The sequence below is a fragment of the Ursus americanus genome, chromosome 10 (assembly GCF_024610735.1).
Source record: "Ursus americanus isolate L20-20 chromosome 10, mUrsAme1.1.p, whole genome shotgun sequence".
NCBI classification, from domain to species: Eukaryota; Metazoa; Chordata; class Mammalia; order Carnivora; family Ursidae; genus Ursus; species Ursus americanus.
This window is the reverse complement of record NC_142136.1, coordinates 41,673,553-41,693,600: the sequence shown is the minus strand read 5'-3', so window position 1 is coordinate 41,693,600 and position 20,048 is coordinate 41,673,553. Positions and strand designations below refer to the sequence as shown.

Sequence of the window (20,048 nt, the reverse complement as noted above, 5' to 3'; positions counted from 1 at the left end):
CCTTTAACAGGTGATCACTTTCTGTGCGGTTTTTTGGTGACACCACACTCCCCTACCTCACTCCCTGCTCCATCCCAATGTCCTTGGCTAATACCTTCCTTTTTTTTTTTTTTGTTTTGACCTCTGAACTTTGGAGTAATTCATAATTCTCTCACCTCATCCCTTGTTTTCTCTATGAACATATTTTTCTAAACAGAATATCAGGTTTATTAGTTTATATGCCATCTACATATTGCTACTAAGTTCAGATCCATATATACAAATGGTTGCTTTACATTTTCAAGTAAACGTGGATGTCTACACTTCAAGTAAACCTACTCCTTAGCTAGTCTTTGACATCTTATTAAATGGCATCACCAATCACCCAGATACCCAGACGAAACCTAGGAGTCTTCTTTGATTCCTTTCTTCACCTCATATCACATTCTTTATTCATTAGCAACCTCAGTCAGTACTACATAAAAAATATATCTCGAATCAAACTACTCACATTTCTGCACCTGCCATTCAGTTTCAAATCACTATCACCTCTAAGTCGATATGCGTCAGTAGTAGCTTCCTCTTTTCTTCTACTCTTGCTTGTATAAAATTGATTGTTCACAGAAAAACCAATTGAGTTATATTAAAATTAGAAATCAGATCTTCCCATGCCTCCTGTTGAAAATCCTCTATTGGTTTCTTATCTCATGTGGAATAACTTCCAAACTCTACCAAGGTCTACAGTGTCTAACTTGATCCTCTCTCCATCCATCTCCAAGATTTTATCTGCGGACACTCTTCCCTCTTGACATTCTGGTCTTCTGTCTGGTTCTGGGATATGCCAAACTATTTTCCATATTTTAATGACTTTTCACTAGCAGCTCCATTTGTTATAATGATCTTGCTCTGACTTTTATACACGTGCCTCTTGCATGCTTTTCAGGTCTAAGTTTAAATGTCATTTACTTAGAGATCTTGTCTTTGATATCCAATAAAAAGTATTGTCCAGTCATTATCTCTTCTTATTTTAAATGTTTGCATATCATCCTCAGACATGTTGTTACTTCTTTGCATCTTTCCCTTCTCTAAAATTTTGGCTTCAAAAGAGAAGAACATATTTAACAACATATTTCTGGTCTTATTTACCAACAAGCAAAGCGCCTGGCCCCTAGGAAACAAATATTTGCTGAGTAGTAAAGTGCATGCAAGACATTTTTCATATGGGAAGCATCATGGAAGCACTGATGTAATGAGCAGTATTCTCACTAAAACTCCCTCACAAAAAACATGCTTTCAGAAGGATTGTGTTGTAGTGGTTTTGTTTTGTTATGTTTGTTTTCTTTAAAGACAGTAATTCTCTGTGAAAGTGAAAGATAAAAACCAAAGTATTCCAAGAAGATTCAAGATAACGTAGTTTATATCACTAGTTACTGTTGACTTGCTGGATGTAAATGTAAGACCTACAAATGTATAACTGACAGCCTGTAAAATTTTGGAGTCAGAAAACCTGACTACTGGTTAAAAACTATGAACCTTCTCACTAAAAGCACAAACTTAAATACAGTGCTTACTAAACTTTTCAGACTATTTCAGAGGGTTCACACACCATGCAACATACATGCACAATCTTCTTTCACTTGATGAACTCAAGATTTAATAGAAAGAATAAACTGTCCTATGAAACAATCCTCCATAAAGGGCATATACTTTCCAAGTAAAATTTAATGAGAATTTTAACACAGTCATCTTGAGGTTGCATTATCTGTCAGGGGTTAGGGATTCAGGTAATCTGGGCTATTATTTATTGACAATAGATCCACACAAGGAAGTGCAACATTTCTTTAACAAATATCAAGTGATTTTACTGCAAACATTGCATTAGACCTGGGAACTACAAAGAGAAATAAGAAATAGTTGACTCCTTGATAATTGTATAATCCTTAGGTCAAGATAGATATATAAACATATCATTTTAGTATAATGAAATACACGTAACACTTGTTTGTGTACAGGATATTTTAGTATCACGGTGAATATATTAACTCAGCCAGGATCATTATAGAGTGATTGGAGGTGTTCAATGAAGTTCTCCTAAGGTGAATCTCTAAGTATAAATTTAAAAAAAAAATAGTAGGGATACTTGTATAGAGTGGGTTTAGAATAGATTGAGTAGAGGAAAGCAAGTACATGCTAGGCATATAGAATTAGAAACATTTGATACTAGAAAATAAATTTCAAAGTCAAGATAGCAATATATGGGTTGGGAGAAAGGTCATTTAAGAAGTTTAAGTAGGAATGGCATAGTCATAGTTGTATTTTAGATAGCTAACTGACTATATTTTGAAGAATGGATTAGAAGCATGCATACAACTAGTATAATTAGGAGATGAATATATTTGAGATGTATGGTGAATTAATTTGCTAGTACTGCCATAAGAAAGTGCTACAGACTAGGTAGCTTAAACAGAAATTTATTTTCTCACAGTTCCGGAGGCTGGAAGTCCAAGATCAAGTGTTGGCAGAGTTGGTTTCACTCTGAGGTCTCTCTCCTTGTCTTGCAGATGGCTGTCTTCTTTTGGTACCTTCACATGGCTTTCCCTGCAAGTCTGTTTTAATTACCTCTTCTCATAAGGACACCGACACCTTGAATTAGGACCCACAAACAGACCTCATTTAACCCAAATTACTTTTTTTTAAAGTTTTATTTATTTATTTGAGAGAGAGAGAGCATGAGCAGGGGAGAAGGAGAGAGAAACCCAAACAGACTCTGGGGTTAGCCCAGAGCCTGACACGGGGCTCAGTCTCATACCCTGAGATCATGACTTGAGCTGAAACCAAGAGTCGGCCGCCTAACTGACTGCACCACCCAGGTTCTCCATAACCTAAATCGCCTTTTTAAAGACTGTATCTCCAAATACAGTCACATTCTGAAAAACTGAAATTAGCAGTTCCAAATAAGAATTTTGGGTGAGGATGCAATTCAGCCCATAATGCATGGAAAGGAATTAATTTAATAATTACTTAAATGAGGAGAAGATGATTTGGGTCTGGATATTTTTCAAAATAATAATTATTATTATATTAATATTTATATATTATATATAATATTTATATATTTATTATTATTATTGCACAATTCCCTCTCTCAATAAATAGACACATTGCTAGATTGATAGATAGCCTGAATACTATTTATCTGAAATCTTTGAGAAATACAACCTGAACTTAATTTATTTGCTGAAAGCAGGTGATGTTCACTATGAAGCAGGAAAGCAAATGCTAAGTCAATTTAAAACCAAGGACAGGTGAACTAACCAAAGCAGTAGCGTTTCTGTGACTGGAAGCATTGATGTCCTATAATCTCAAAACAGACTCTACGTTAAGAGAAGAAGCTTCCAAATGCTTTTTACTAATGGTGTGTGTGTGTGTGTGTGTGTGTGTGTGTGTAAGAATGCATTGATGTTATGTGATTTTTAACATAAAAGGCTCTGCAAGTATCAGTATATAGTCGCCTTGGCTCCGTGCACCATGGCAAAAAAGTCTGTATGGAGATAAACACTGTAAAACCAGGGGCATAGAGGGGCCATCTGTCCAAAGCAGAGGTAGAGCCTTCAGCAAGGGATATACAACCAGAGGAACACAGGATGGTTGTCTCAGAGGACGAAAGGACCCACAACCTCATACATTCTGCAAAGTCTAGCCCCCACATGGAACAAGCCTGACTAGGGGAGGGAAGAAAGCTTATTGATTTTTCATTGCTTAATTGACTATGTTCATTATAATTTGCAGGGACCATAGGGAACTGGTTACATAAAAGAGACTAGTAAAGTTATGGGATCTGCCCCAGTTTCACACAGTGGAAAGGGAAGAATTATTTTCAACTTTTACTTATGAGTTAAGAGAGACACTGTATGGCCAAAAATCAAATTTATTTCATAATTATACTTGATTGGTCCATTTTATTTATAATAAGCAAGGGGAAAAGAGCACAGGAACAGATGCAGCCTGAAAAAAAAAAAAACTCTCCTTCAAAACATTTGCAGATAGATTGTAGTGAGTTTCTAATGAGCAGGTAATAAAAATTTAAAAAGGTCTAAAGAATTCTCCTTCAGAAAATAAACTAGTAGCTGCAGCTTCCCCTGTGATGATCAATATCATTAGATTGATTAGAATAGTCCCCACTGAGAACCACTGTTATGAAGGGACCCCTAGGGTAATTTAACATAATGGCAGCAGCATTCTGGAATGATAACCTAAGGCTCCTCGAAGATCCTGTCTTATTTTGGTTTGTTAATTTGGATGGAAGGGATAGGCTAGGATGGCAGACTATGCCTGAAGTTGAAAGTTCCTCTAGTCCATATTTGTATCTTGATAATAGGTGAGCATATGAAAACTGAGGTAGCTATAGTTTATTTTTTTTTTGTTTATTGAAAGCAAACCAGGAAACCATTTTGTAAACCTGTAAAGCCTGGCACAAAGAAGGATCAACACGGCATTGAATAAGCTGCCAGTGAATAGTATGACAAACATTTTTAAAAATTTTTTGGTGTGACCAATTTTTTTTAGAGATTTTATTTATTTATTTTAGGAGGTGAGGGGCAGAGGGAGAGCGTCTCAAGGAGACTGCGCTGAGTGCAGAGCCAGACACGGGGCTCCATCTCACAACCCTGAAATCATGACCTGGGCTGAAACCAAGAGTTGGACCGCTTAACTGACTGAGCCACTCAGGCGTCCCTGGTGTGACCAGTTTTTAATATCAAGGCTATGTGGCAATAATAATAGTACCAATGGTGTTAGAAATATCAGTTTCCATATTCCCAGTTTTGGAAAAAGGATTTACTTTTTGGATTGAGTAGCCCTGAATTTCTAGAATATTTTGGGGATAGATAAGCCTCATGAAGGAAAATGTGGCCTTCTTGACAAGTTTGGTGTGTGCAGACCCCAGCTATTAGTTGAAAAAATAAAGAAATATAACTGTGATGGTCTCACAGGATGCTAAAGCCTGCTCTAACAGCTACAAAGAGAAGGCCCAGTCATGTTAATCAGAACTTTTTTTTGTTTTTAAAGATTTTATTTATTTATTTGAGAGAGATAGAGATAGCGAGAGAGAGAGAGAGAGAGAGAGAGAGAGCATGAGCAGAGGGAAGGAGGAGAAGCAGACTCCCCACTGAGCAGGGAGCCCAACATGGGGCTCGATTCCCGGAACCCAAGATCATGACCTCAGCTGAAGGCAGATGCTTAACCAGCTTAGCCACCCAACCAGGTGCTCCTAATTAAACCTTTTTAATGCCCATTATTTTTTCCCAATATATTTCCCTACTTCAATCCTTTTAAATTTCTGTATATTTTAATATATAATTATCTCATTACTCTCTCAGTGGAAAGAGAGAAAATTCTCTCAAAACCAAGTCTGACAAAGAGCCATAGGAAGAAATGCCCTCTGTAAGGATAGTTCATATTAACAAAATAATTTTTTCCCTTAAAATATGGTTTCATTATATTACATTTTCACCTCTCTGTTCAAAGTTATACACTGTTCTAAATGTATTGTTAGAGTCTTACCCTAATGACCAATCAGTAATAGCTATATACATTAATCATTTTGAGGAGAAGCTGATTTTGTCATGTTCTATTACTATGCTCACGGTACTCAGAGAGTTCATGTGCTATAAAATCATGTGACCCCCTAACTCCCACCCTTTTTCTGTGTTTTGCCCTTCCTCTTCACCTCCAAACTCTGCTGAGTCAGGGCACTTCCTCCTGGGTCCATGGCTCCTACATTTCTGCTGATACGCTCTATACCTTGGTGCCTCAACTGGTGTACTATGGCACACGTGCTCCTGGGGTCACTCAGCCCCCTGGAATCCATCAAGCTTTCTGCTTTTCCCATTCTCACCTCCCTATTGTAAATTCTCCAGGTGCTGACTTCAGTCTAGACCCATCACTCTCTAGCTTTCCTACGTCACTCCTTAATTATCTATGGCCTCAGGGGTGCATCACCTAAATATTTTCATCCTTTCATATCTCTTTTCTCATTCCTTTCAGTAAACCATATTCTTCAGAATTGTAAGCATTCCTGAACTCAACAAAATGTAAAGATTCCATGGTCCTTTCCATTGGACTCATACACCATACATTTTATTGCCCCTTTATGCACTGTCACCTCTATTTCTCATTTATTTATTACATATTTACTTCTCAGATTTACTAAACAGATCTTGTTTACCCATCTTTTTTTTTTTTTTATCATGAGTCTATCCTAATGATTTAGCCCTAATTTGAACTCCTTTTCATCATTGGCAGCATTTATATATTCACATTAAGGAAATGTAAGCAGGCAAATTATATCTGGATTTTGATAAGGTGGTTGACAAAATAAATTAATTGAAGTCTTTAAGGCCCTAATAAAGTACACTCAGAACAATTGGTAGAAGCTAAAATGAGATGGATTTCAGCTTAATAAGTAGAGGAAGTTCTACAAGTCACAAATGTAGAGATACTGTCTTGCAGTTCTAACTTTGAACTCGACTACTTGCCCTTCCTAAACAGATCCTACCTGTTTAGCTACTACTTAGTCTTCAAGATTTTTATTGAGGGTCTTTTCCTCCAGAAAGCTATTACTTCTCCCCTCCTCTTCCAGTTAGGTACTATTTTTTGTTCTTCCATAACATAGCAATTTTACTTCTATTAAGGCATTTTTCACATCTTACTATACCGTCTGTTTATTTTACTTTTAATTCAACCCCTTGTGATTGATTGTAGTAAGTATACAATTGGGCTGTCAATTGTAGCTATTAGACAGTGTATCTGGAGAAGATAATCTGTTTTCCAAAGGTAGGGATAAAGAAGGGGAGACATAGATACAAGTTAGGGAACAGTAGAAGCTAGAGTAGAACCGAACATGTTCTATTGGGAAAGGGATCTGAACTTACACTGGCCATACATAAACATTTAAAAAAGAACATTTCTCAGCAGTGATTACTAGCAATAGTGTTTTCTCAAAATTCAACATCACTGCCTAAAAGTTCTGTTCAGTGTAGCAACAGTATCAACAACTTACTCAATTGAGAATTAATTATGTGATATATTTTAATTTATATGTGCCTTTAAATGCTTGTGGAAGCATCATAAAATTAGTTCTTCATCTGACTTATTGCAGAGATTGTATAAGAAAATTTGATGAACAGTAATGAAGAAATTGGTCTTCCAAACAGTAGAAAAAGAGAAAGGAAATTTTACCTTAAATATATTATCTCAGTCTTCGATGTTTCTCTAAGAAAAGGCAGAAAACCTTTAGACAAGATAAGAACAACGAAAAGATCATGCAGCTCTAGAAAGAAATATGTACATTGGCAAGATAATATTTTTAGGTTTCAAAAGGTTAAGCGATTTAGTGTAATGTCATGGTCACATGTGCAAAGTAAGTGTGTTCCATAGAGTGACTGATAGGCTCACTTAAGCTATTGTAACGATTGATGTAGATTGCCTCAGGATTGAGTCAGTCCCAACAACAGGTATCAATAATGAAGATAGCCAAAAGAATTGATCCTCTTGCTGCAATTTAGTTCACATGTAGATGTAACTTGAGTTCTTAATTCTGAAAATGACAGAAGTTAACGCTACTGGCAGCATGTGCCTTTTGTAAGTTTATTTTGTGGAAGAATAGGATTTTGTTGGTGGAAGTGCTGTAGAGTTAAATAAAACATGTGAGAGAAAATAAGAGATACAGTTTACTGATGTTTCTAGACAAAGCAAAACCTGAAACAGAAGGTAAGATGATTCGTCAGAGTAAATTCCACACATGCCACTTAATTCCAGTTCAAGCGTATTCATCAAATACATTAGGGCTCTTAAATAACACAAAACCTAGTGCTTCTAAGTGTGACTTTATTCCTCACTCACACTAGGATTTGTACAAATAATCTGACCATTCTAGCCCTTAGTTTCCTTGTTTAAAATATGGGGATGTTTAGACTATCTCTGAGGTTCTTTGCTACTTTAATGTTCTCCGTATTAGATTTACTGAGTGTGATTTTACTAAACTTCAATATCATCCTCCCTCTTAGTGTCTTCTTGAAAATACTTTAGGCATTTTAGCACATTTTTTATGAATTATGTGTGAATTAATTATGTACTCTGATAAAGTGAGTCTGTGAGCTAGGGCTTTATATGACCATCACAATGTCTTAATTACGTAAGAAATATGTTGAATGGTATATTCCAAAAATACTTATACAATATTAATGAACATAGGATGGTTTTCTATAAAACATAAGGTATAAATATATTATTTTTATTACTGAACTTGGAAAACATAAAATAAAAAAGTCAGAGTTTAAAAAATTCTGTGTTTACTGCTCCGCATACCTGCTATCGTCTATTCATGGTTTTCCTTATACATATGTGATTGCTATGTAATTAAGTTTGTACTAATTAAGTATGCTAATACTTAGAATTATACTAGTATACTAATACACACTTATGTATTAATGTTTTTTCAACTGAACTTTGTAAGTACTTCATTACTTACACTAATGTATAAGTACTAATGTCATTCAATATTTTACAAATATTAAGAGCAACATAATATTTCGTCATATAACATACATTGTCTCATTTAGTTTTAAATGTTAAGCATTTTTTCTACTTTCTACATTAGAACTGATGTTGTAATAAACATTTGTAGATAACATTTACAAAGAATTACCTAGAATGTGAAATATCTGTAGCTTCGTCCAAAATGCCTTACACAATAGAGCTGCTGATTAGCTTTCGCCCAGCTCTCCTGGGCTCATGATGCCCCAGCCAAAGTTTCTTATATCTTTGCTTCCAGAGAGCTAGGCTCCATCTTCCCAGATGATATATTAACAACGTCAGTCATTACTGTCCCACACAAAATAAAATAACCTCAACAACAAAATCCTTTGCTTGGCTATTGCTATAGTCTGGATGTTTGTGCCCATCTCCCCCAAAAAAACTGATATGTTGAAATCTAAAGCCCAATGTGATGGTATTAGGATGTGGAGCCTTGTTGGTGATTAGGTTATGAGAACAGAGCACTCATAATGGGATTAGTGCCCTAGACAGCTCTCTTGCCCCTTCCACCTGTGAGGTTACAATGAGAGGATAGCAGTCCATAAAGAAGCCAGGTCTCACCAGACACCGAATCTGCTAGGACCTTGACCTTGGAATTCCCAGACTCCAGAACTGTGAGAAATCAGTTTCTGGTGTTTATCATTAAGGAAAGCCTTTCTTTATCTCCATTTTTAAGTTTGGGGTTTTTTTTTCCCTAAGATTTATTTATTTATTTTAGAGAGCATGAGAGTGGAAAGGGGGAAAGGACAGAAAATGACGGAGAGACAGAATCCCAAGTAGACTCTGGGCTGAGTCCAGAGCCTGATACGGGGCCTGACCCTATGACCCCAAGATCATGATCTGAGCTGAAACAAAGAGTCAGACCCTTAACTGACTAAGCCAACTAGGTGCCCCTCCATTTTTAAGTTTTTATAATGCCTTGTGCTTTTCACTTACAGAACTTAGTGGTGTCTTTGTAGTGCTCATATAATTATATATTTCATGTATTTATCTCATTAGAATATGCTTTATGGGAACAGTGATTGTGTGTGTGTCTCACTGTCACATCCTCATTGTTCAGCAAATGGCTTGTTACATAGCAGCCCACTCACCATTTTCAAAGAAATAACATTTGGGGGGCACCTGAGTGGCTCAGTCATTAAGCGTCTGCCTTAGGCTCTGGGCGTGATTCCAGAGTCCTGGGATTGAGCCCCGCATCAGGCTCCTCCGCTGGGAGCCTGCTTCTTCCTCTCCCACTCCCCCTGCTTGTGTTCCCTCTCTCGCTGGCTCTCTCTCTCTCTCTCTGTCAAATAAATAAATAAAATCTGAAAAAAAAAAGAAATAACATTTTGTATTTATAGAATATTTCCCTAAACTTATTACATCATCCTTTTTATACAGATTATCCAAAAGAGTATCACCAAAAAAACAAAACAATAACAGAAAAAAAACAGCAATATAAAGAATGAAGGGGGGGTAAACAGAAGGGGGAATGAACCATGAGAGACTGTGGACTCCTATTACATCATCCTTTTTATACAGATTATCCAAAAGAGTATCACCAAAAAAACAAAATAACAGAAAAAAAACAGCAATATAAAGAATGAAGGGGGGGTAAACAGAAGGGGGAATGAACCATGAGAGACTGTGGACTCTGGGAAACAAACTGAGGGCTTCAGAAGGGAGAGGGGTGGGGGATTGGGATAGGCTGGTGATGGGTATTAAGGAGGGCACATATTGCATGGTGCACTGGGTGTTATATGCAAATAATGAATCATGGAACACCATCAAAAACTGGGGATGTACTGTATGGTGACTAATATAACAAAATAAGTACTTTAAAAAAAAAGCAATATAAAATACTCAAAAAATAACTACATTTAAAGGTGTACAATCCCCATAAGTTCCATGAAAGATGTATAATACATGGCGGAGTTTTATGGTAGGGAAAGGGAGACCCTATGGGAAATAAATTAAGCAAAATGAAATTTTTAGCAGGAAGAAATTGAAAATGATAAAGGACAATGAATATGGAGAAGTGGATTTGGGAGCACTGAGGTTCTTCTTGGTAGAGTTGACACTGTAGTTTGGAAGGGTATGGAGAGTGGAATATTGAAAGATGATGTTAGATAAGAGTATAAAAATGCTAGATATTGTTCATTCATTTATCCAATATGCACTTCTTAAGCATCTCTCATGTCAGGTATTATGAGAAAATCTAGGGTTACTATAAAATTTAAAGTAATAAATTGTCGTTAAAAATCTCATAGTTTACTATTTGGGTTATGTTTCATAAATGAACATAGCTTGTTATCTCCTCAAGAGCCTAGATGGAGAAAGAAGATGTGATATATATATATATATAATGGAATATTACTCAGACATCAGAAAGGATGAATACTTACCATTTACATCGACTTGGGTGGAACTGGAGGGTATTATGCTGAGTGAAATAAGTCAATCAGAGAAAGAATTATCATATGGTTTCACTCGTAAGTGGGATATAAGAAACAGCACAGAGGAACATAGGGGAAGGGAGCGAAAACTGAATGGAGAGTAATCAGAGAGGAAGACAAACCATGAGAGACTCTCAACTATAGGAAACAACCTGAGGGTTGCTGGAGGGGAGGTGTTTGGGGAGATGTGGTAATTGGGTGATGGGCATTAAAGAGGGCACTGGATGTGATGAGCACTGGGTGTTATGTGCAACTGACGAATTACTGAACTCTACATCTGAAACTAATGATGTACTGTATGTTGGCTAATTGAATTTAAATTAAAAAAAAAAGAGCTGAGGGAGACTTACGCATACTTTGTAAGAACAGCACAGTCCCCCTGGCTCCTTCCCAACCAATACCTGCAGCACTTCATAGAGGGAAACCTGAGTTCCCAAACCACTTTCTCAACAAAAATAAAACAACTACAAACTGAATAAACGAAGGAGTTGGATTGGCAGTGCTGAGACAGGACAATTATTTTGAAATTCCAACAAAGGTACCAGAGAAACCACCCATCACATTATCACTTATGAATAGGAGAGGGGATCTGAAAAGGCATTCAACAGTGAAAATTGTATCATAAAAAAAACATGCCTGTGAAATGATAGAAATATTCCACAGAGGTCAAAGAAATTCACCTGTCAACACACTAAAACTAGTCTAAGAAAGCTCTTGCAGGCAAGACCTGAGAGTGCTCCCGTCACGTGCCTTCACCTCTGATTATAGCTACACCTGTAGGAGATGGTGCCTTCAAAAGGTTAGATTCACCTTACAGCTGACACGTTTTCATGTGCGTGAAACACCTGGGTGTGTCATTCTGTCCCAGGACCTTCTCCAAGCCCACAGAAATTTGCTCTGCCCAATCCTTTCCCAGTTTCCAAATCTCGGTCAGTTCTTAAACCTGGAACTCACTGATTAAAGGGAGACTAAGTCTTTCCTTAGGGAAGGTCTATAAAATCACTGCAAGTACATGCCCCATGCCTGCTCCTAGAAGGCTACAGAACTGTGGTCAGCTCATGCGCAATTCACTCCCCAGTTCTGACCCCGGGCAGTCCCTTTCCTGCACATTCTTTGGTCCAGAACCCCGTTCCCTTGTGCTCTGGGGCTTGGCACTGAAGCACCGTGACCCTGAGGGGGAGAGGGAGGGGCAAGGTGTTTACCAGCCTTGCGGTTTGGGTATGAGCCTGACTCCTTAAGAGCGAGTCTGGGGGAGGGGCCTGTGACGCCTGAGGCATCCAGGTGTTTCTCATCCTGGGAGTCCGTGCTTACGCCTATAAATTCGCTGAGATCTCGCGAAATCTAGCCTTCTCTGGTATAAAGAGAGTTTGGAGGACTTGGTTACAGGTTGGTGCGTTCCTCTGCTCCAGAATTGGTAAGTCCACACCTGACCAGTTCCCTTAGGGTTCTCAAATTTCAGGGTCACTATCCATCTACCCTAATTATCCCAGGGCCAAGTAGGAGACAACTAGGGACAGGTCCATACACAGGTCTGAGCTTGTATAATTATTCAAATTAGCCAAACCACTTGGACCTAGCAAAACCTAGCTATCCCCACCCCATTTGCTGTATGTAAGTTGTCCCCTATATTTCCAGGTTGCTGTTATTCCCTGCAAGGTGCAACCCTCTGCATGGCCCTGCCTGGTGTTGTTCTCTCCTTCACAGCTGTAAGTAACAAAATGCTGCTTTTCATTTATCCAGAGTGCCACTGTGTGAGTTCCGTGATTAAAATAATCTTTAAATCTTATAAAAGTACTGTCTCAGTGAGGAGGATGCAGTAGCCATGATTGTTGTCTCTTGGGTAGCTTCTTGGAGTTCTACTCTTGGCTTCCTAATTGGTTCCAGACCACTGTGGCTTACTAGGGACTTATAGTTTAGAATTTTTCTGTGCCCGTCTGATTGCCACGTATCTCCTTACTCTAATATTTCCTCAAGTGTGAAATCTTCAAGACGAACAGTGCTAATTGGATAAATACTGCCCAGGTGGGAACCTAGTTACAGCACTCAGCAATAAGCTATTTAAGCCACACTTTCCAAAGTAGGGCATTCAGCTGTGTTTCCAGTCTTGTGTGTGTTGGGTAGAGGCATATTCCAGAAGCTGTCACATATTTGGTGTAGTGTTTTTTTTATTATCATTTGGAGCCAGAACTCTGGTTTTTCCATTTGTTTCTGACAACCGAAGGAGGAAGATGTTTGGACTCTACCCAGCAGAGAGATGGCACCCTGATCTCATTGTCCATGTTGCTTAGGTTGGGGGAGCTGCCTAACCATGCTGCATTACAGCAGTGAGTTATAAGAAGGATGGAGGAAGATGTATGTGGCATATATGGGGGAATGGGCTTGTTAACTCCTAACGAGCCGTATCTGGAGTGTGGGAGCAAATGGAGAGCCACATTTGCTATGTAAAAGGGTAGATGGTTCTGATAACCACAATTTCACCTGTATTTTATATATTAAAAATATGTATTTTTTTAAAAGATTTCATTTATTAGAGGACAGGCATAGGTGGGTGGGTGGGGAGGGGCAGAGGAAGAGGGACAAGCAGACTCCCCACTGAGCAGGGAGCCCATCACTGGTCTTGATCCCAGGACCCTGAGATTATGAACCGAGCGGAAGGCAGAGGCTTACCGCTTAACCGACTGAGCCTTCCAGGCACCCCTATTTAAAAAAATATCTTGATGAAACCACCGCACTGTATCATTCTTTTAGGGTCTGTTCATATATTCTTTTATAAAAGAACTTTTGTGTTCTTCAGAACAATCATTTCATAATCCTATTTAAGAGTAAATAAAACAACAGTGAATTCATGTATTGAGAAAAGACAATATAGATCTGTGGCATCTGTGGAATTGCCTTAAAATATTTCATAGACTGAAAAATACAGGAAAAATAAATGGAATCCCTATCTCATAAGTCACTTAAAGCTAACTCACGGACTCTATTTTCCAATATACTTGGGGAATAGGTCCGCGTTGAATTTGTCAATTTCATTTTGGATGTATGTTGACTAATACATACACAAAATTTGTTTGGGGTTGCTTTGCACCCAGACAATTTCTCTTGGAGCTCTTCATTCAAATCATGTGGGAGTAAAATTTAACCTGCCAAAATATTATTGCAACCCTGTGAATTACATTTGCACTTCTCAATTACTTTGTCTACCGATTTTTTTTTTTTTTTAGTGAATTGGGTCACTGTAAAAACAACAAAAAAGTAATTTTAAACGAAACTAAAATATCCCTGTATAATTGTGTAAAAATAAATAAATAAATAATGCTGTAATCACATTCAGACAGTTACCTTTTAGAAGTCCCTGAAGTTGGCCAGATGATTGGATCCTTTCTTTGTGATCTACCAACTATTCCATTTTCCCACTAGGATTTAGTCCTGCCATTTTCAGAGTAATTTCCACAACTGTTAAAAGCCCCAAATAGGCAGAAATGAATGGTATTTTGAAAATAAGCTGCTTATTTTCTTATGTGATCTCTTTTAGACATCTTTAATATGTTTTGGTTTTATTGGTTATTTTTGTCGTTGTTGCTTTCTTTTGTTTAGTATATTTTCTGCTGACTTCACTAGGGACCTTTAAAAGTACTGCATATTCCTTGAAATTCCTTGTATTTTGCTGGGTATCGGAGCAACTATAATCTTAGCTTAATTGGATATACTGTGCAAAATTTCAGGTCATAATCACCATCATAATGGCAGCTGAGGAAATCATACAGAATTTGGTGGGTTCTATTCATTCTTAGCAAAATATCACAAGATGCAAATTACATATAATGACCTACCCTAAAATTAAATTATTTTATGATATTATTTACTTCAAATAACAACTAATAGTGGGAAGAATAAAACTGTACATTTAGATGGGATCTATGTATCCTAATGCTGTGAATATTTGAATGTATTCAGTTCATCTCCTAACTGGAATTGGATTCCTATTGCTGTTATGTTTCCTTCTATATGATGTTGTGGCTTCTCTATGTAAAATAAAATTTTCAAAGCAGATTGAGATCTTTCTAAAAAATTTTTTCATTAAGTTAATATTTTGAGTGATATTCATGAGCTCATGAATGATCTCTGCTCTTTTTGGTACACTTTTCTCAAAATTTAACAAAATATTATGTCCAGATCAGGACCACTTTAAATGTTTATTTAGTGAAATAATAGTGAAGAAGTGAGAGAGATTTTATTTTTTAAGGAGTCAGCTGGTCAGGTTATGATCCTAGTCTTAGCCTAATTTCAATGCATTTTGAGATTGTTTGAGAGAGATATTCAAGTGGAAGATATATGTATGTCATTTAAAAAATTACTTGAAAGAAGTGTCTCTTCTAAGATGTCATCTTTGAAATGTCAGTAAACTCATCTGAAAATATATATTTAAATTGTTTTTTCTCAAAGCACAAGTCAAAAGTGTTTCAAGTCTTTATTAAAAAGTAATCATAATGTACAAAGCTGTACATTTCACTTCAGAGGTTCCAAACAACATAAATTATACACAGAGCAAATGTAGCTCCACAACTAGTTTTGGCTCAAACTCAGAACTTCTATGCAGCAGGATAGTTGAATTGAGTATTTCAAATGACAGTCAATCAAAATCCATTAAACTCTTTCTTGGGGGGAAAAATGCTGCAGTCTAATTATAACAAAGAACCACAATAAACTTTTTACTTGTGAATTACATACCTGTTGCAGTGATAAATATACTGATATAGAACATTTAATAAGAACTATGAAATGCTATTAGAAAAGGTGGAAATGTAATTAAATTATGAACAAAGGGAAGCAAAAATATTGTTATAACATAGAAACCAGTGTTTTCCCCTCATTTATTAATGCTTAACTGAATATGGGTTTACTAATAACATTCTTATTCCTATAGTCACTATTTCTTAATACAGGATTACTTGTATGCAAATCCATGCATATTGTATCTTGCTGGGTTTTTTTTTTTTGAGGATTTTTTCATATATAATTCTAATGCATATGCTAAAACATAATTCTGAGTCCATACCTTTCAATCCCTGATCCAAGGTTAATGTTTCAAGATTTAGACATCTTGAATTTTCCCTTTTTCACTCTCTAGACAAGTTAGTATCATATGTACTGGAAAACATGGTGGTGAATAACTTACAAGTTAATTTGTAAGTACTAATAAATTCAATATATATTTCAACTGTTTTTTCCCTAAAACACAAAGTGCAAAAGTACTATTTTTATAAAGTATAGTGTGAGCCAGAAGTGCTTTAGGATGATTTGGTTGATTACAAGTGGCATTTTCAAAGGGGTAGTATGATCTTGACAGAAAAGAAAATTAAAATTTACACATTTTTATTGAGTAGATAATATGTTGTTCTGCCTTTAAATCTGGTAAAATTGGCAGGACCTTGATTGATCCAACCACAAGTTCTCTTCCCCACTCTGCTCCCATGGATAAAGTCCCCTGGTGCTCCTTAAAATGTGGACAGGGTGCAGTTCCTGCTATTCCTGAGAGCCGGTTTCAGGGTTCCACCAGCCTGCAGAATTAGTCAAACAAGCCAATCACATTCTCTTCTGGAAACAGAGGCACTTCCACCTCTTGATACTACAAAGCCTGACTCCCGTAGTCCCTGGCTGTTGTGCTCACTCTGTTCCTGAGGGCAGCCCTGTGTGATTGCATGGTCTGCAATGTCCTCTGTCCCTGAGCTGTGAGCACCTCTGCCTGCTAAACTTCTGTGGCCTTCATCTGTCCAGGGTTGGATGTTGTGTGTTCAGAAATCCACGTAACCCTCTGATGGGGAATCTTTCCCTCACCAGTGAGGTCAAGAGGAGGTGATTAAAACATATACCAGGGAAAGCACTTAAGTTTTCATTATAGAGAAGCTATAAATAAGGGGAATCGTATAAAAAGGAATTTTAGACTCATGGTGAGCTCCAGAGGAATATGGAGATTTTTGTTAGAAAACGTCATGAGAAAGTGTAGAGAAAAGAAAACATGACACATTCTAGAAACTAAAATAAGTTTATATTGATTGTAAGATAAAGAAATGTAGAAAATTGATCTGAAGCAGTCTAGAAATATTCTAGTTCTGAAATACCTCGTAAGCTATATTAAGGAATTGAACATAATTCTAAATGCATCAAAACCACTAAAGGAATGCGATATTGTCAAATCATATTTATCATAACCATATTCATGGACGTTTGAAGAATTGAAGAGAATTGAAGGAAGGATATTCATATGACCCTCATTGGTGACAGTCATTTTGACCATATAGTCTAGAAGGATATTGACATTGATGCAATCCCCTAATCTTATTTACATCTTTTCACTTTTACTTATTCTTATGTGTTTTTGCACATGTGTGTGCATGTTAAGTTCCATACACCGCTATTACCTGGTACATTTCTGTAACTACCACAACAATCAAGATACTGCAGTCCAGCACCACAAGGATTCCTCATGCTATGCTTATAAAAACCACACCTGTATCACTCCTACCCCTCTTGTCACCCTATCACTTGTACAGCTTTTTAAAATGGTATATTGCAGAGTTAAAAAACCTAAAATTAGTTTTTTCAAAGATAAATGTTCTAAATTCATAAATTTTATATATATTTCCTTTAAGCTTCCCATATTGCTCCAAATGTCAGCAGACATATGACATTCTTTATATATGTAAGAATACATACACCCTTCCATTCATGTATCAACATGAGAAGAATCAGATCGGCAGATAGTTCATCATTCATTGGTTAAGCAAGGGAAAAAAAAAATAGCCTCATAGATAAATCCAAACAGAACAAGAAAGAGAGAAAAAAGAGAGTGAAAGACCTAAAAAAAAAAAAAAAATCAAGTAACCTTGTGTGTTGAAAAGATAAAACAATGGCATTGAAATCCGGGAATCAATACTCCAATTTCAGAGAATACTAATTTTAGCTAGGGAAGCTATCACAGCAGTCTAAAGAACGAGGTGGGGTGGACCCAAAAATCAAAAACAAAACTTCTCTTTGGACATGAAGGAGGTACATGTTTATGTATTAAATGACCTGAATCAAATATTAGCCTCAAACCTTACATTTAATTCAGCATATTTTATTAATTACTCTGTTATAATCAGTTGATGACAGCGAAGCCTTTAAAACTACAGGAAAAATAATTTTCAAGTGTTGAACTGATAATTCTGTAACATGAAAAAGCTGCAAGTTTTTCACCTTGATTACATAGGCACACCTAATCTTTCTGTAGTCTCTAATTTCTTTTAACTAATAGAGAACAGTTCTGTTTTCAAATGTTGAGTTTATGCGAGTACAAGTAAAGGCAAAAGATGAGTGCCTATTTAAAGAACATGCAGGTTGAGATGCAATGTCATTGTAAAGACGGGTGCAAGCCTTTTTAGAACTACATACCAGTTTGTTCAGTACGGTAGTTGAACAGTTCCCAACATCATTTATAATGGAAGTAAAGTAGCACACATTTTACCTTGGGTTTTGTTGAATCCTACAATTTGTTCCATTTTAATATCATTTATAATTTAACTGCATAATGTATAAATTGTTAATATAAATATGGGGAAAAGATCCTTATTAATATATTTAATTATTCTAATAGTCACACGAGTATTTCCATATAAATTGTTGAATTCTTGAAGGGAAACTTTTCAAAAAAAAAGGGGGGGGGGATTTTTTTTTTTTTATGGGAAAAGTACCGTAGGCACTAGATTGTGAACCATGACAATTTAACCGAATTTCACGAGCATCACTTCGTTGTTTATTGTAGTCAGCCAAGAAGCCTTCCACGTTAGGGATAATTATAAACGTATTCATTAAAGTGGATACAATATCAGATTTATAAATTTTTGTTGAATAAATTATAAAATAACATGACCTCACGTAATTACTTTTTTCTGTGCATATGGTGAGAATATTTCTTCTCTCGTAGCAACTTGCAAGTATGTAGCACAGTATTTATTTCCAGTCCTTGTCATTAATTTGTTTCTGTTTTATAGTATTGGAAATATAGGTTGTTTATATTCTGAGTTCTTCTAAGACTCAATATCCTGGGCCACAATGTCCCTTGATCTGTAATCTCTTCTTCTCTTCTCTTTACTAAGTTGTCCTTTTGACTGCAGCTCATACATTGCGGTCCCCAAGAACAGATCTTTGATGCCCAGTGTCTAAAGTGTGTGTTCTGTCCTATGTGAACATAGGTCTCTGACACTTCCCTTTATCATTCCAAGCGTAACGTTAATTAAGAGATTAGGCTCTGGAGTTTTGAACTTTTCACCTGGAGTTCAAAGCCTCATTCTAATGTGTTCTTTCTGTGTGAGTTGGACAAGTTATGTAATCTTTCTTAGTTTCTATCTATAAAATAATGGTAATGAGTACCCATCTTCTAAGTGTCTTTTGAAGGATAATTGAGTATTTGTAAAACATTTAAATTGTTGCTTCTTAAACATACCATAAGGTTTAAACCACTTTACTTAAATACACGGTAATTGTCAATTTCCTGTTCACAAATATTTAACACAAGACTGAACTTTTCAAAGGTGAGATCTGTCTTTTATTTAGGTATCCACAGTGCCAAAAAGGCAAGGTACAGAAACTATCAAATTTTTGAATGAATGATTATATATCAAATTTTCTTAATCTAAATTGGAGCACTTTATAAAGCATCTCCTAAGGGGTAGTTTTTTGTTTTTTGGTTTTTGTTTTTATAATTTTTATTTTGTTATATTAGTCACCATACAGTACATCCCCAGTTTTTGATGCAATGTTCCATAATTCATTATTTGCGTATAACACCCAGTGCACCATGCAATGTGTGCCCTCCCTACTACCCATCACCGGCCTGTCCCATTCCCCCACCCCCTCCCCTCTGAAGCCCTCAGTTTGTTTTCCAGAGTCCACAGTCTCTCATCTAAGGGGTAGTTTTTTTGAAATTGAAAAGTTCTGTGTATGATATGAAGTTATGGGACTTTGGGGGGAAGGATTTCAGGATTTAGCATTTCTTCAAGA

The 20,048-nt window shown here is 36.5% G+C and overlaps 1 long non-coding RNA gene across 4 annotated transcripts in view; it reads left to right on the top strand.

The window, feature by feature from the left end:
* The window catches only part of LOC148109352 (uncharacterized), a 172,066-nt gene that overhangs the window by 84,421 nt on the left and 67,597 nt on the right, over window positions 1–20,048 (top strand). For all 4 annotated transcript variants that reach the window (XR_015725932.1, XR_015725931.1, XR_015725933.1 and 1 more), the window contains one exon: window positions 12,645–12,715. This is a non-coding gene — a long non-coding RNA (uncharacterized LOC148109352). The remainder of the gene's footprint in view (window positions 1–12,644; window positions 12,716–20,048) is intronic.